Raw genomic sequence first — 17,776 nt, forward strand, 5'->3', positions numbered from 1 at the left:
GCACGGAGGCAGCGGATAGTAATCAGCTGGCAGTCACGATGTTAAACACAGGCGAGTTGCAAGCAGGAGACTGTAGTGCACAGAGGCAGCGGATAGTAGTCAGCTGGCAGTCACGATGTTGAACACAGGCGAGTTGCAAGCAGGAGACTGTAGTGCACAGAGGCAGCGGATAGTAGTCAGCTGGCAGTCACGATGTTGAACACAGGCGAGTTGCAAGCAGGAGACTGTAGTGCACAGAGGCAGCGGATAGTAATCAGCAAACAGACTTGATGAGAAGCAGGTGAGTGAGGTAAAGCTGGAGTGCACGGAGGCAGCGGATAACAATGAGCAAACAGTCACATTGATATAAAATAACGTTGAAGTGGTGTAGAAGACTGTAGTGCACGGAGGCAGCGGATAGGAATCAGCAAACAGTCATGATGATACAGTTGATGGTAGAAGTGGTATGGAACCACAGTAGTAGAAGTGGTTTGGAAACCACAGGAATCAGCAGCACTGAATACACAAGTAATACAGGAACACCTTCAGAGACTCATGAGGAATGAGACTCCAAGATCAGGCAACGTGGTAGTGACCACAGGTGCTTAATATAGGGAGGTTGCCTGATCTGCCAATTAAGTTAAAGGGGTATACACTGAAGTATAGAAAAGGGCTGCGCATGCGCAGACCCTCAGGATGGTGGACGGCCACGGTTCCTAAATGTCCGGGAAGAGGCACTCACGGTCCGGTGAGTGACAGTACCCCCCCTTTTAAAGGTGGGCACAGAACGCCTGGAACCGGGCTTGTCCGGATTTTTGGAGTAAAACTTCTTCAAAAGGGCAGGAGCATTAAGATCTTCAGCTTTGATCCAAGAGCGCTCCTCAGGACCAAAGCCCTTCCAATGAACGAGGAAGTGGAGGACTCCTCGCGAAATTTTTGCATCTAGTACCTCGGTAATCTCAAAATCCTCCTCCTGATGGACTTGAACTGGCTGCGGAGCTGAGGGAGGAGTTGAAAAACGGTTGATAATAAGAGGTTTGAGCAAAGATACATGGAAGGCATTAGAAATCCGAAGACTCTTAGGAAGAAGGAGTTTCACACATACTGGATTGATAACTTGAATGATCCTATATGGACCAATAAAACGAGGGGCGAATTTCATGGATGGAACCTTCAAACGAATATTTTTTGTGGATAACCAGACACGATCTCCAATTTTTAGTGGTGGAATAGCCCGCCTCTTCTTATCAGCGAAAGATTTATATTTGACAGATGTCTTCTTCAAACAGGTTCTAACCTGAGACCAGATATTTTTAAAGGTCTGACAAACAGTCTCCACCGCAGGAACTTGGGTGGGCGGGAGGGCAGGAAATTCCGGAAAAGACGGATGGTGACCGTAGACCACAAAGAATGGAGTTTTGGATGATGACTCATGGTACATGTTGTTATGGGCGAACTCAGCCCAAGGGAGTAACTCTACCCAGTTGTCTTGATTGGCTGATGAAAATATCCTTATAAAAGTCTCAAGATCTTGATTGACACGTTCGGTTTGTCCATTGGATTGTGGATGGTAAGAAGATGAGAGTGCTAATCGTATGCCCAAGGTTTTACAAAGGGCTCGCCAGAATCTGGACACGAATTGTACTCCTCTATCAGACACAATCTCAGATGGACATCCATGGATACGGAAGATCTCTTTAATGAAATGTTCAGCCAGGATAGACGAGGAAGGCAAACCAGACAGAGGGATGAAATGAGCCATCTTCGAAAATCTGTCCACTACGACCCAAATAGTGTTATGGTTCTTACTAGGTGGTAAGTCAGTAACGAAATCCATACTAATATGGGTCCATGGTTTGGACGGAATGGGTAGTGGTCGCAGCAACCCTGCTGGGGTTCTGCGGGAGGATTTGAATTGCGAACATAATTCACAGGAAGCAATGAACTCTTTGACGTCTCTCCTCATTGAAGGCCACCAGTAACTTCGAGAGAGGATCTCAAAAGTCTTGTGTTCACCGGCGTGTCCAGAAAAACGAGAGGCATGGAACCACGAAAGGATTTTCCTCCTTAGAGTAGGAGGCACGAGGGTCTTCCCAAATGGTAGCGTTTTGGTGGATGAAGCAGCCAGTGAGATACATTTGGGGTCTAGAATGGTATGGTTGGAAACCTCTTCTATATCAGAGGACGTAGCAAAGGCTCTAGATAAGGCATCAGCTTTTTTGTTCTTGGCAGCTGGTTTGAAGGTAATTATTAATTCAAAACGGGAAAAGAAAAGAGACCATCTTGCTTGACGAGGGTTCAAGCATTGGGCAGACTGGAGATATGACAAGTTCTTATGATCCGTGAAGATCGTCACCGGATGGCGAGCTCCCTCCAACAAGTATCTCCATTCCTCTAATGCGGCTTTGATAGCCAGTAATTCCTTGTCTCCGATGGTATAATTTTCCTCTGCGGGTAGGAGACCCCGAGAATAGAAGGCACAAGGGTGGAATTTTTGCTGTTCCGAGCGTTGGGAGAGAATAGCTCCTAAGCCCACATTAGAGGCATCTACTTCTAGGAAAAAAGGGAGTGTCACATCAGGCTGACGAAGGATTGGAGCCGAAGAGAAGGACTCTTTTAATGTTTGAAAGGCTTGAATAGCCTCAGTAGACCATTGCTTAGGATTAGCCCCTTTACGAGTCAGGGCCACAATAGGAGATGCAATGGAAGAAAAGTCTTGAATGAAGCGTCTATAGTAATTGGCAAAACCTAAAAAACGCTGGATAGCACGAAGAGTAGTTGGCTGGGGCCAATGTAGTACAGCATTTACTTTGTCAGGATCCATCTTCAGACCAACTCCGGAAACAATATACCCCAAGAATGGAATCTGGGGTAATTCGAATGAACATTTTTCTAATTTACAGAACAATGAATTTTTCCGTAGCCTGGAGAGGACTTCTGCCACATGTTGGTGGTGAGAAGGCAGGTCCTGTGAAAAAATCAATATGTCGTCCAGGTAGACGACGACACATACATATAATAAGTCCCGAAAAATCTCATTGATGAAGCCCTGAAAAACAGCGGGGGCATTACATAGCCCGAAAGGCATTACCAGATATTCGTAATGCCCGTCTCTGGTGTTAAACGCCGTCTTCCATTCGTCACCGGAACGGATTCTGATTAAATTGTAAGCACCACGAAGATCCAACTTAGTAAAAATACGGGCTCCCTTAATGCGGTCAAATAGCTCAGTGATCAACGGAATGGGATACCGGTTCTTGATAGTAATGGCATTGAGTCCACGAAAATCTATACAAGGGCGTAATGATCCATCCTTCTTTTTGACAAAGAAGAACCCAGCTCCAGCGGGCGAGGTGGAAGGTCGAATGAACCCACGCTGGAGGTTCTCCCGTATATATTCAGATGTAGCTTGAGTTTCAGGTAACGAGAGTGGATAGACCCGGCCTCTGGGAGGAGTCTTGCCAGGAAGAAGATCAATCGGACAATCCCAAGAACGATGAGGAGGAAGACGTTCAGACTGAGCTTTATCAAAAACATCGGTAAATGAAGCATATTGAGGAGGGAGTCCCGGTGAAATAGCTGAAATGGAAGCTTGCTGTACCTTGAGAGGAATGACTTGGGAAAGGCAATGATGGTGACATTCAGGCCCCCAAGACGTGACTTGAGGGGTGCGCCAGTCAATCTGGGGAGAGTGACACTGAAGCCATGGAAGGCCTAGGACAATCGGACTTGTCGTAACAGGAAGAATTAAAAACGATATCTCTTCATGATGCAGAGCACCAATCTGAAGGGTTACTGGAGACGTACTCTGGGTGATGAGACCGTTGATGAGACGTGATCCATCGATAGCTGTCACAGTAATGGGAGTTTTTAAGGTAATCATTGGTAGAGACCATTGATTAACTAACGATTTGGAAATAAAATTTCCTGCTGCTCCGGAATCAATCAATGCCTGTGACTCAAAGGTCTTGGTAGCAAAGGAAATAGTCACATCAAAAGCGCAGACTTTAGATTTCATAGACGATGGAGAGGACTCCAGGGACCCTAACTTCACCTCTCCAGAACTAGTTAGGGCCTGGCATTTCCCGATCTCTTAGGGCAGGAGCTGAGGACATGAGTGGAATCAGCACAATAGATACAGAGTCTATTCTTGACTCTTCGTTTCCTCTCCTCAGAAGATAACTTGGAACGTCCAATCTCCATGGGAATCACAGCGGGTGACACTGGACGAAATTGAGGGTTAGAGCGAAAAGGTGCTTTAGCAGAAGTCGTTTTCTCAGCCTCTCTTTCACGAAATCTCATATCAACACGATGGCATAGAGAGATCAAATCTTCAAGTGACGAAGGAAGCTCTTGGGTAGTCAGTGCATCTTTAATTTTATCGGAAAGCCCCTGCCAGAAGGCGGCAACTAGGGCTTCAGTGTTCCACTGAAGTTCAGAGGCTAAGATCCTAAATTGAATGACGTACTGGCCTACAGTATGAGATCCTTGTCGCAGACGGAGGATGCTGGAAGCAGCGGAGGTCACACGACCTGGTTCATCGAACACACTTCGGAATGTAGAAATGAATTTGGCACTATCTTGTAATATTGGATCGTTCCTCTCCCACAGAGGGGAGGCCCAAGCCAGGGCTTGTCCTGAAAACAAAGAGATAAGATAGGCCACTCTGGAACGATGGGTAGAAAAATTTTGAGGTTGGAGCTCAAAATGGACTGAACATTGGTTAAGGAAACCCCTACAAGTTTTGGGGTCTCCATCGTACTTTGACGGAGTAGGCAGGTGAAGCGTGGAAGCTATAGACACCTGGGATGGCAATGGGGAAACGGAGGAAAGCACAGGAGCTTCAGTAGTAGCTGTCACAGTCTGTCCAGATGTTCCTTGGGAGGTTAATGACTGATAACACTGAAGTAACAGCTGTTGGCGGGCATCCTGTTGCTCCACACGGCTAACCAGATGTTGCAGCATCTCTTTGGCGGTAGGTTCCACATCTGGGTCTGTCATGGCCTGATCTTACTGTCACGGGCACTAGGAGTCTTTACCCAGGGATCACCAGATCTTAGGCTTACCAGAGCAATGTAGATGGTAATAGGGTACTCTGGTAGCTGGGTGATCACGGAACATGAAATGATGACCGATGAGATGCTCAGGAAAGTCTATGACTAGCAACACTGGTAATACTGAGGTAATGATACACAAGGAACTGTATGGACAAGGACACGTGAAGGTAGTCAGTGGTCTGCGATAGCAAGTTGTACCACTGCTATAGTGAGGAGGAATGTCCAACAGAAACAAGGAGGTGATGAGAGTCAGCGGTCTGCGGGTAGCAAGTTGTACCGCTGTCTGAGTGAAGGAATGGAATCCAAGTGGAGGTATCCAGGTAGTCAGTGGTCTGCGGTAGCAAGTTGTACCACTGCTATGTGAGAGGATAATGGAACAGGTGATACCGGAAACAGGGATCAGTGGTCTGACATCAGCAAGTTGTACCACTGCATATATATGTGAGGAGGTGCACGGGGGAAGACTGCAACACAGGATATACACAGGCACCTTATACACGATCCACAGTAATATGCACAATATAGGTATATATATATGTAAATGACTGATCAGGTCTGCAATCTAGAAAGTCTCTTGAAGTAGTCCAGCACAATGATAACACAGTCAATGATGGCAATAGACTCAGCGGATAGCAGACTCCAGAGAGAACCAAACACAGTCCAGCAAGATATGCAATACACAGCACAGTCAATGAGAAGTATGCATACCGTGGTTCAGCAGTAGCAGTCAGATGGGATTGCAGCGGTACCTGAGCGGCTGGAGGCCGACTGGATAGGAAGTCCCTGGATAGGAGAAGCAGCGGTCTAGCAGGTGCAGCGCACAGGTGAGTAGACCGACAGGGACACGAATCCACAGGAGTCAGCAACACGTGGAACTGGACTCATAGGAAACCCAGGAGAATGGAGATGATCCAGCAGAGGGTAGTAGAAGAGATACAAATCCAATGCTGACAGGAGGGTAGAGGCCAGTGGAACACGTGAAGGCGTGGAGAGTGGATCAGCAGGAGATGGACGATAGCGCTGACCACAGCGGCAGGACTCAGCGGCACACGGAGGTAACCAGTAGCAACCACAGGAACCAACAGCGATGGGAAACAGGAGTGCAGCGCAGGGCAGGAGCTGTAGATCACGAAGTGTAGCAGATGGTAATGAAAAGCGGCAGTCTCGAGGAAGTCACAGCAAAGATGAGATGAGAGTGTAGTGCACGGAGGCAGCGGATAGTAATCAGCTGGCAGTCACGATGTTAAACACAGGCGAGTTGCAAGCAGGAGACTGTAGTGCACAGAGGCAGCGGATAGTAGTCAGCTGGCAGTCACGATGTTGAACACAGGCGAGTTGCAAGCAGGAGACTGTAGTGCACAGAGGCAGCGGATAGTAGTCAGCTGGCAGTCACGATGTTGAACACAGGCGAGTTGCAAGCAGGAGACTGTAGTGCACAGAGGCAGCGGATAGTAATCAGCAAACAGACTTGATGAGAAGCAGGTGAGTGAGGTAAAGCTGGAGTGCACGGAGGCAGCGGATAACAATGAGCAAACAGTCACATTGATATAAAATAACGTTGAAGTGGTGTAGAAGACTGTAGTGCACGGAGGCAGCGGATAGGAATCAGCAAACAGTCATGATGATACAGTTGATGGTAGAAGTGGTATGGAACCACAGTAGTAGAAGTGGTTTGGAAACCACAGGAATCAGCAGCACTGAATACACAAGTAATACAGGAACACCTTCAGAGACTCATGAGGAATGAGACTCCAAGATCAGGCAACGTGGTAGTGACCACAGGTGCTTAATATAGGGAGGTTGCCTGATCTGCCAATTAAGTTAAAGGGGTATACACTGAAGTATAGAAAAGGGCTGCGCATGCGCAGACCCTCAGGATGGTGGACGGCCACGGTTCCTAAATGTCCGGGAAGAGGCACTCACGGTCCGGTGAGTGACAATCATGCAGAGAAATGTTCCACCTCCATGAGAAAATCGGTTATCGGTTCAACCAAGGATGAACATCGTATAACAATTGAGAGAAATCCTAGCATCATCAAAAGTTTACAAGAGCTTAGGAGACCTTTCTAAACCTCAGCCCCCTGGAGTGGGGCCCGAGCTTCTGCGATTTCCTGGTACCTGTTGCGGTTCCTTCACCCGCACTGTGACATCCCGGGCAAGTACTTTTGGACCTAGTACTTTCGTTGCGAGGAAATCTTTGTAGTTAACTTGCAGAGTCTAATCTTACATGTTACAAACCAGTTAATTAGTATTATAAGTTTGACATGCATAATATGCCGGTCACATATCCACTAGTTATTTTCGTTGCCGCATATCTAGTGTCTCCATGCTTTGTTTACATTTTGTTTTTTAACTTGTTCCCTGGGATAACCATTTACAGCTTGAGCGGTGGCCGCGTCCTCTGGCCCCTCCTGTTGCTCCACCCAGCTTGGTTACCGTGGGTCGATGGTCTCTGTAGTCCTGTTTAGATGCAGGACCTGGGGCTCTGGTGGATTGCTCACAGGACGTGATCGCCTCTCAACACCAAGAGTTATGTGGAAACCTAAGGTTCCCTAGAATTACTGTTTATATTTTAGGTCTTTAATAGTGTTTAAAATGTTCTTACATTTATTGCGTAGTTCTATTGTTACATTCTATAGGATTTATATCTATAATTATATTGTGTGTTTCTGGGTGGGTCGGGCTGGGGTTGTCTGCCCAACCTTGTACCCCATACATTTTGGGTCTTAGGAGTGTGCGGACAGTAGAGTCCTCATAATTTCCTTATTTACAGTACTTTAATTTTAAATACTTGAAACCCAATCCCTGAGCCCATCCCATCCAAGATGGTTTGAATTCACACCTTTCCATGGGCTCAACCTCAGTACTCACTTCTCCCCCCCATTCTTTTTTGGGAGGAGTGGTCGACCACTACTTATCCTTACCCCCTTACCACTACCCACTCCCCTTCTCCTTTCTTTTTCTTTTTTCTCTGTTACTTAAGCTTTTCTTGTTTCCCCTTGCTCTCTTCTCTCACTCTAGTACGTCTCTCAGTGCTCCCGCAGAGGACCATGTCTCTTACTTTTGTATCCATTAATGTTAAAGGGCTTAACACCCTACAAAAGAAGTCACTTCTACACAGAACTGTAAAGGATTTGAAAGCAGATTTTGTATTTCTACAGGAAACGCATTTTAAAAAAGGCGACCATCCCTCCTTGTCCTCTCGTAGATTCCCCACCGTGAAATATGCCTCCCTGCCCGTCCAGAGATGTGGAGCTCCCGTCATAATCAGAAACTCCGTGCCTTTTCAGCTTACAGTGTCTAGTCTAGATTGTGAGGGCCGCTTCATTATATTGGTGGGTCACGTAGGACACCAAACTATTACTGTGGTGAATTTGTATGCTCCCAATACAGGGCAGACTAGCTTCTTTAACAATTTTTTTCTTGAGCTAAGTAAAATACATAGGGGCTTTCTTTTGATAGGAGGGGACTTTAACACTATTCTGTCAGAGGAACTGGACAGGTCTGGTGTGTGACACGCCCCCCCCCCTCCCCACCTACTATTTAATCAAAAACGTTAATTAAACATATGGCTGGGGCTGGTCTGTTTGACTCCTGGAGGGCCCACAATCTCTCCTCTCATGACTATACCTTCTACTCACATCCACACAATTCCTACTCCAGAATTGACATGATAATGGGTTGTAGTAAGGTTATACAACTTCTCACTCATACTGAAATACTCCCCAATCCTTGGTCCGATCACTCAGTAGTTACAGCTTCGTTTGATCTCATGAACAGATCTAAAAGTAGCTCGGCTTGGAGTTTAAACAAATCTTTGCTTAAACTGTCCTTGTTTAAAGAGCAGATGGGCTCTCACCGTCAAGAATATTTTGACCTTAATCTGACTCCTGATTCCTCTCTTTCCACGGTGTGGGAGGCGCACAAATCAGTCATTAGAGGGGCTATTATTAAGTTTGCTTCCTTTCGCAAAAAACAACAAACTCTAAAACTAAACTCTCTTACTGCCCAATTGAAATGGCTCGAGGGTATCCACTAGGGGTGAAATTCAATCTTTGCTAGTGGAAAGGACTGAACGAGCCCTTCACTGGCTCAACCAAAAATTTTATGAGAAAAGCAACAAGGCTGACATTATGTTAGCAAATAAACTAAAAGCCAAACGAGCAGCATGGGCAATTATGGCAATAAGAGACAAAAAGGGTACGTTGAATTATGACCCAAAAGTCATCAACGACTCTTTTCATAGGTTTTATGAATCCTTATATAACCTAAACAAATTGGGGGTCCCTTTACCTCCCTCACCGTCTATTATCCAACAATTTTTAAAGACCTGTAACCTACCAAAATTAGATAGGACTACAGCTTCTAAATTGAATGAGGATATCAGTGGGGAGCAGATTAAAGTAGCCCTTAAGTCTCAAAAGGCATCTAAGGCTCCTGGTCCTGATGGATTTACCACTTCATATTATAAAACTTTTGCACATATTCTGACCCCGCACTTACTTTCTACTTTCAACTCGATCCTCCGAAGGGAGCAGTTTCATAGAGAAACCACACGCTCCAATATTATAGTTATACCCAAGCGCAACAAAGATCCCACAATTTGCGCCAATTATCGACCCATTTCTCTGCTAAACACGGATATTAAGCTATTTGCTAAGATCCTGGAAAACAGGTTGAACAACCACCTGTAACAGCTTATAGACCCAGATCAAGTCGGGTTTGTCCCTAACAGACATGCCTTGGGCAACACCAGGAGGACCATAGACTTGATCTCCTAAATAAATCAAACCAAACTTCCTTCTGTAATATTAGCGTTACATGCAGAGAAAGCCTTCGATAGGCTATCTTGGCCATTTATGTTTCAAACCCTTCAATTCTTTGGATTCTTTGGTCATGTTCTGCAAGGTATTCAAGCTCTATATTATAACCCGTCCTCCTCTGTGTCGACAAATGGCTTGAGTTCATCCGTGTTTGGTATTAACAATGGGAGAAGACAAGGATGCCCTCTCTCCACTCTTATTTACGCGCTATGTATTGAACCACTTGCTGCTCTGATCCGACTGAACCCAGATGTGAAGGGAATTCAGGTTAATAGTAGACAATATAAGATTTTGTTGTTTGCAGACAATGTCCTCCTCACTCTATCCTCACCTCAAACCTCCCTTCCTAATCTATTCCTAGAGTTGCAGAATTTTGGTTCTCTCTCTGGATATAAAGTGAATAACTCCAGATCGGAGGCGCTCGCATTACATCTTTCACCACACACAAAGAAGTTACTGGAACTTAACTTTGAGTTTCAGTGGCGCCCCGAGCAATTCGTTATCTGGGAGTCTTTATCACAACTTCTTATGAAACTTTGTTTCAGGCTAACTATCCCCCTTTGCTATCTATAATAAAGCAGGATTTATTGACCTGGAGCTCTCTTTGCATCTCGTGGTTTGGGAGAATCAATACTATTAAAATGAATATCTTACCTAGGTTGTTATACTTATTTCAAACTCTCCCGGTCAAAGTACCAGATTCTTTCCTGAGCTCTATTCAAACTCTCTGTGGCAAGTTTGTGTGGCAGGGGAGACCCAGACGTAGTAAAGTTTGTCTAGCTAAATCCAAATATAACGGTGGTGTCACGGTTTGGTATTCTGGACTCTGGATCCGTTCAATAGATGTTATAGGAACGGATCCTTGGGGAGTGAGAGTATTGTAACACACTGGCAAGTGGTAGTAGTATCCAGAGGGTAAATAGATGACAGATGCAGGATAAAAGTACAATCAGCGGTTTAATGATGACTGGATGAATATAACAAGAAAGTCTCAATATATATATATATATATATATATATATATATATATATATATATATACACTAAGAGTGTAGTACATGGTGAGCAGAGCCACCGGCAATATCACATGCAATGTGAACAATCAGCATGTAATTGAATATGGCATAGAATGAACAGTCCAGCAATAGGGTGGAGAAGATAAGGCAGCAGGTATATGGTATCACAATAGGGCAGTGCACATCAGAGGAGAGAGTAACAGTCCAGGCAGTATTATAGTCAGATGCGGCAGGAACGAGGTACTATACAATGCCTTAATGTGCTTTAGTAGCTACAGGAACAGTTCAGCCAGAAAAGGTAACAACATGCGGTTTGATGATACGACCTGTAGTGCCACTAAGCCACAGAGGCAAATGCGGAGTATATGAAGCTTGAACAGGACAGCTCAGAGAGATTACTTGAGAAAGTGGGACAGCAGCTTGACGAGTCAGGTGTGGCTTAGGCAGTCCAGTCCTAGGATCAGCGACACAGCGGAGGCAGGTGCAGCTTGAGCGGTGTAGCCTGTGGAGTAGCACACAGTGGAGACAGGTGCAGCTTGAGCGGTATAGCCCGTGGAGTAGTACACAGCGGAGACAGGTGCAGCTTGAGCGGTATAGCCCGTGGTGTAGCACACAGCAGCGGCAGGTGCAGCTTGAGCGGAATAGCCTGTGGAATAGCACACAGCGGAGACAGGTGCAGCTTGAGTGGTATAGCCCGTGGAGTAGCACACAGCGGAGACAGGTGCAGCTTGAGCGGTACAGCCTGTGGAGTAGCACACAGCAGCGGCAGGTGCAGCTTGAGCGGCATAGCCTGTGGAGTAGCAACACAGCAGCGGCAGGTGCAGCTTGAGCGGCATAGCCTGTGGAGTAGCAACACAGCAGAGGCAGGTGCAACTTTAACGGTATAGCCCGTGGAGTAGCGACACAGCAGAGGCAGGTGCAGCTTGAGCGGTATAGCCCGTGGAGTAGTGACACAGCAGAGGCAGTTGCAGCTTGAGCAGTATAGCCCTTGGAGTAGCGGCACAGCAGAGGAAGGTGCAGCTTGAGCGGTATAGTCCGTGGAGTAGCGACACAGCAGAGGCAGGTGCAGCTTGAGCGGTATAGCCCGTGGAGTAGCGACACAGCAGAGGCACTGACGAGCAGGTGAGAGCTCATAAAATGGGTAGAAACCTAACCAGACAGGTAACTACAGGTAACCACACAGGCCCAGAGGAAAGGGAGGAAGTGCCTTTTCAAGTCTGGAGCCAAAACAGGAACCAATAGGAATTTTAATTAGAAGTAGACAGGTAATGCGCAGATCAGAACTCAGAGGTTTGAGGCCTGCTAATGAGACACAGGTGAATGTCTCAGCCTTTGTCTATGGAAGCCGAATGAGCAGCGTGTGACAGGTGGCCTGGGCCTTCCCTTATTTGACAAATATTATCAGGCCACAAAATTGACTCATCTCATTTATTGGCTTTCGTCTGTAGGATTTAAAAAATGGGTGGATATTGAAGAATTGTTGTCCCCAGATGTAGGAGTGTGCTTTTTACCCTGGATCCCTGGGAGTATCAGACCAGCCTCAGCCTCTGTTACCCCCTCCATCCATTGGAGATAGGGAACAAAATTAATAAAAAATACGCACTATCCCCCTACCCCTCGCCTCTCACCCAGCTGTGGAGACAACCTCGTTTCCCACAGTGTTGCATTAAGGCTTTTGCTTACCCTTGGAGGAAAGTGGGACTAGATTGATTCTTCCACCTGATGGGTGAGCATGCACCACGTTCCTTCACAGACCTGAGTGAGAGACATGCGCTTCCAAGCAATTTATATTTTCACTATATGCAAATAAAAAGCTTTATACAAGCCCAGACACAAACGTCTAAGCCGCGCTCCCCAACACCCTTTAAAAATCATTGCAGTTATAACCTGGGTCGTCGTAGCTATATATCGATCCTGTACAGTTCTCTCGTGTCCTCCTCATCCCCTTCCACGGAACCGTTTGAATGGGCATGGGAACAGGATCTTGGAATAACTGTGGACGAGGAGAGATGGTCGCTCATTCGAGAAAAGATATCAAGGTCTTCCATTAATACAGCTATTCGAGAAAACTCATACAAGATTTACACTAGATGGTTCATGGTCCCTGCGAGATTACACTCTATCTTCCCCCACACCTCAGATCTTTGTTGGTGCAATTGTGGTTATGTGGGTTCTTTCCTCCATATTTGGTGGGACTGTCCTCTAGTACCTAGATTTTGGGACGAAGTAATGTTACTTATACGACAGGTTACCTCAATCAACGTGCCTAAGAACCCGCTATCGGTGCTACTGTATCAGCCTATCAAAGGGATCTCTAAGTCATCGGATAAACTTGTTTGATATATATATATATAATGCAGCTAAAATACAGATAGCTAGTGAGTGGAAGAAAGCTTCACAACCCTCTAGAGAAGCTGTTATAAATAGAACTTTGCATACTGCTTCCATGGAATATGTGACAAGTCTTCTTTATGACACAGTTCCCAATTTCCACAAAGTGTGGGGTCCTTGGTACAGTTTTAATAATAGCACTATGCCAGGCTTTTTGTAAGCCTTAAATGCTCACCCCTTCTGTCTCTTTCTCTATTTCTTTTCTTTTTTAATTTACTATCTACCTGTTTCTGAGTCTCTCTACTTTCTCTATTCTCTGTTTACCCCCTTCTGTCTACCCCTTTCTTTTTCACTAGCATCCTGGCGTATAGGATTCTAGGCTAGAGATGTATTTCCAATTTGGAAAATCCCTCTCCCTCCACCCCAGTCCCTCTCCTTTCTTCCCCTCAACATAATTTTTTTTAAAAAACCCAGCAGTTTGCTCTATTCGTTATATATATATCCAACCTTACATGGTCTATCTTTGATACAGGAAAAATCCTTACTTGTATACTCACCACGTAGGCCTTTAATTCCCAACTACCACTTGGAATGTACCATAATGTATAATCTATATTTATATACTCATTTGTATTTTTGCTTTCTCTCCAATTTTTATACTGTGGAACCTTGGTTCTTGTTTAATGTCAATGACATGTACGGTTGTGCCTTATATTGATATCTATCTGCTGTTACAAATAAAAAGTTAAAAAAAAAAAAAAGTTTACAAGAGCTTAAAGAGAACATCAAGGAAGGTGTAATGGGACTAAGCAGTAATCTCACCACCACATCGTTAGAAGAATCTTCTCTGAAGGCCTCTGTGAAGGTCCGTCCTTGCGAGGCTGAATTAAGAGAAAAATAGTGCAGAAGTCAATGTAGGAGAAAAGAAAAAAGAAGAATCTGTTTCAGACTGTGGTAAAGAAAAGCAGATTCAGGTCAAGGGAGACTCTAAGAAAAATGTTAGTAGTTCAGAGTCTGCAAAGAAGCCTGCCAAGGTATCACCCACAGAAAGCATTGACGTTGAGAAAGTATCAGGAAAACCAGAGGAGTGCATCACTGAAAAACACTGTAACACTGAAGAGCAAGGAGGAAAGAGGAGTCTGAATCAAAGACATAATATGTAAAAGCTAAAGGAAATGCAATTGCAAGAAGAAAATTACTTCTCTCTAAAACAACTTCCACAAAGAACTCAACACTGAAGCCTGAAAAACCCATTGAAGATAAAGAAAGAGAAGAAAATGAAGGAAAAGAGGAGCCTGAGGCGTTTACTGATAAAGTTGTGGAAAATGAATAACCTGCAAGAGATGTATTGGGGAAGAAAGGCTTTAGTTTAAGGTGCAAACGTAAGGATAAGTCATCTGCAATGGAAGGTGACATCAGTGTGACGTCTGACTCTAAAAGGGTGAAAGATTACAAAGTTGATGGGAATACAATAGGAGAAGACTTCAAAAAAGCCATCTCTAGTTTCCAAAAATAAACACAAATTAAAGTTGGCCCCAGAAGACGAGAATAGCGGACCAGAGAGCAAGTAGATGACCTCTGAGAGAAAGAAAGATGGCATTAAACTGACAATCTGAATCTCCAGCAAGAGGAAAAGCCCTGAATTGCCTGTGGAGAATACCACTGAGGAGGATGCAGAGGATGCGAAGACAGAGGAAAACATTGGACGGAGACTGAGGCAATCTCCTTGAATTTCCACACCTTCAGCGAAAGTAGCGGAAATCAAAGAATGTAAGCCTGAGAATAAGGAGAGTGATGAAGAGGAAATGTCTGCTCCACCAAAACTGGAAAAAGAGAGGAAATCTGAAAGGGGGCCATGTCAGAAAATAAAGAAGAAACCCATGCAAATGTGAAAGCTAAACGCTGGACCAACTTCCGATCGCGAAGTAGGCTTAAATCATCTAGTGAGCAGGAAACGGAGGAGTCAGATAGTGAGGATTCAGAGGAGGGTTCGGAAAAGGAGGAAAAAGAGGACGATGCCTCAGGGGAAGATGATAAACCGTTCAAGAAGTGTAGCCTCCCCAACCACCCGGAGCTGATTTTGCTGTGTGACTCGTGTGATAGTAGATATCATACAGCCTGTCTCCGATCATCACTGATGTTGATTCCTGATTTAGAATGGTTTTGTCCTCCTTGCCAACATAAATTACTATGCGAGAAGCTTGAGGAGCAGTTACAGAATTTAGATTTGTTTTGAAGAAGAAAGTGTGGGCGGAGCAAGGAAAGAATGATTGGTTTAGGTTGGAATCAGTATTGAGAACATTATTCCTACTCAAGAAGCCGAGGATGTGCCAGAAGTTTAAGAAACGGAGGAAGAGAAGAAGAAAAAGCCTAAGCCATTGGAAAGGCGTTCAACGAGGACCAGAAAATTAATCAGTTACAGGTTTGATGGATTTGACAATGCGATCAATGAAGCAATAGAAGATATCATCAGAGATGCAGATGGAGGTGGAGGTGGCAGCCGAGGAAACGACATGGCCAACATCACTGACCACAGTGGGAAAGACGTATCCACAATCTTGGAAGGAGAAAGAACAGAGGGAAAACAGCCTCAAAGGGCTGTCACATGGCAGGCAAAACGCAGGCAATTAAATTACCTGGGAAGTGACAGCAATGTGGATGGAGAGGAGAGTGAAGATGAGTTCCAGATTAGTGAAGGCTCTCAGGATGAATTTGTTGTATCTGAAGAAAATCAATATGAAAACAATAACCAGCAGTCTAATAACAGTGACTTTGGCGCTCGCCGCCCATAACGACACTACAGGAGGCCGATGAGGTAAAGCAGGCAAATGAAGAGGCGATGTAGGAAAGAGATGACACGTGTACTCAAATGTAGATTCTCCAGCTCTTAATGCAAAGACAGTGATGATGAAAAACCTCGGAATGCAAGGTAGCCTTTTGTCAGGCGCTGTCCCCGCACATCCCCTAGGTACAGGGGACAGTTGCCTCTCTTGCCCTGCTTTTCATGTCCGATGCCTAGCAACAGGACGCTCTTCCAGCCCTGTGTCGGCTCGCTGCTTGCACATGCACAGTGACGAATGCGGGATGCTCTTCTGTGGCTTCCTGTCGTTGGTAAGCTGTCTTCTGACTGCCGTATCAGCTCCTACTCTCCCCTATATAAGGAACACTGGCACCATTAGGGTGTCAGAGTATTGGTTCACTCCAGCACTTCCATTGATTCACCTGTATCCTAGTGTTTGCTGACTTTTGGCTTGTTCCTTGGCTTATTCTGCTGGATTACGATTTACTGCACAGTCTTTTTGGTTTGACCGTCTGCTTGTTCCTGACGCTCCTTCTGATAATCCCTGTGTACTGCGCTACTGCTTGGCTTTGACCCGGATTCTTTGATAATTCCTGTTCAACGTCCCACTGCGCTGGTGAATAACTTAGAGAGCCGTGACCTGCGCATCCTACGCAGTGATGTCTATACCTCATAGTGGGGGTCCCTGGCAAAGACTGGGGTGCGTTAGACTCTATGCCTCCCTGTTTAGTTGCGAAAACACCAGCCAGTGGCTCCTACGGTGTTAAAACTATGACACCTTTGCTGAGGAAACGCATTCGAAGTTCAGATGATCAAATTTTGGAGGAAGAGGAGAAACATGTCAGAAAGCGGTTGAATCACATTGAGGCAGATGAAGATGAGGAAGGAGACGCCAAGGATTACAGCAGCAAAAAGCCTTGCACAGAGGATAAGCCACTGGCAATGATCACCATACCAGAAAGCCCTAAAAAGTCTTGTTATCGGATAGAGAGTGACGATGATGATTACTTTGAAAATGTTACAAAAGATGGGAGCCCATTGGACTACAGCTTGGTGGATTTGCCTTCCACTACCGGAAAAAGCTCAGAGGAAACTATTAAAAATTTATTTGGGAAACCAAGTGAAAAGACTCAAACATCTAAGGACACTTCAGCCACAGTCAGCCAGGCTTCCAATGGGACAGGGAGCAGTCAGGAAGTGGTAGTACCAGAGGAAGATGAGGATGAACTATTGAGAGTAACTGATCTTGTGGATTATGTCTGCAACAGTGAATAGTTATAAGACTCCACCTCTTCCATTTTTGTGCTAATTTATTCCACAGTAGATCATACCAGCGGGCAAATTATGAAATGTGGTTTTATTCCTCCTAGAAAACCTTCACTATAGATTTTACCTTTTATAGAACGAACGTTTGACCAGTCCTGCAGTCTTTCTGCGAAGAGTCCAGTTTTTGAAGTTTTAAAGATAATTTCTGTACATTTTATTAATCATTTTCTCTCATTGCATTTGTGGTCATAGGTAATTAATTTCGCTGACAGAAACCATCCTAGAATGAAAGAAAAACAACAACAAAAAAAAAGTTACCTTGTACCCCTCAGCTCCAAGTCTTTACCAAATTGGACCCTTGTGGGGCCTTTAACTTAATCCGTATGCGAGAAGAGGATGAATTGAAGACCCCCTTTAACACCCGTGATGGACATTACGAATACTTCTAATGCCTTTTGGAATTTGTAATGCCCCAGTGGTTTTTCAATCTTTTATCAACAAGAT

At 45.0% G+C, this 17,776-nt stretch overlaps 1 pseudogene; it reads left to right on the forward strand.

Moving 5' to 3' along the window:
- The window catches only part of LOC142139824 (remodeling and spacing factor 1-like), a 63,823-nt pseudogene extending 46,542 nt beyond the window's left edge, over window positions 1-17,281 (forward strand).
- The last annotated feature ends 495 nt before the right edge of the window (window positions 17,282-17,776 follow it).

This window comes from Mixophyes fleayi, chromosome 2 (genome assembly GCF_038048845.1).
Source record: "Mixophyes fleayi isolate aMixFle1 chromosome 2, aMixFle1.hap1, whole genome shotgun sequence".
In the NCBI taxonomy this organism is placed as follows: Eukaryota; Metazoa; Chordata; class Amphibia; order Anura; family Limnodynastidae; genus Mixophyes; species Mixophyes fleayi.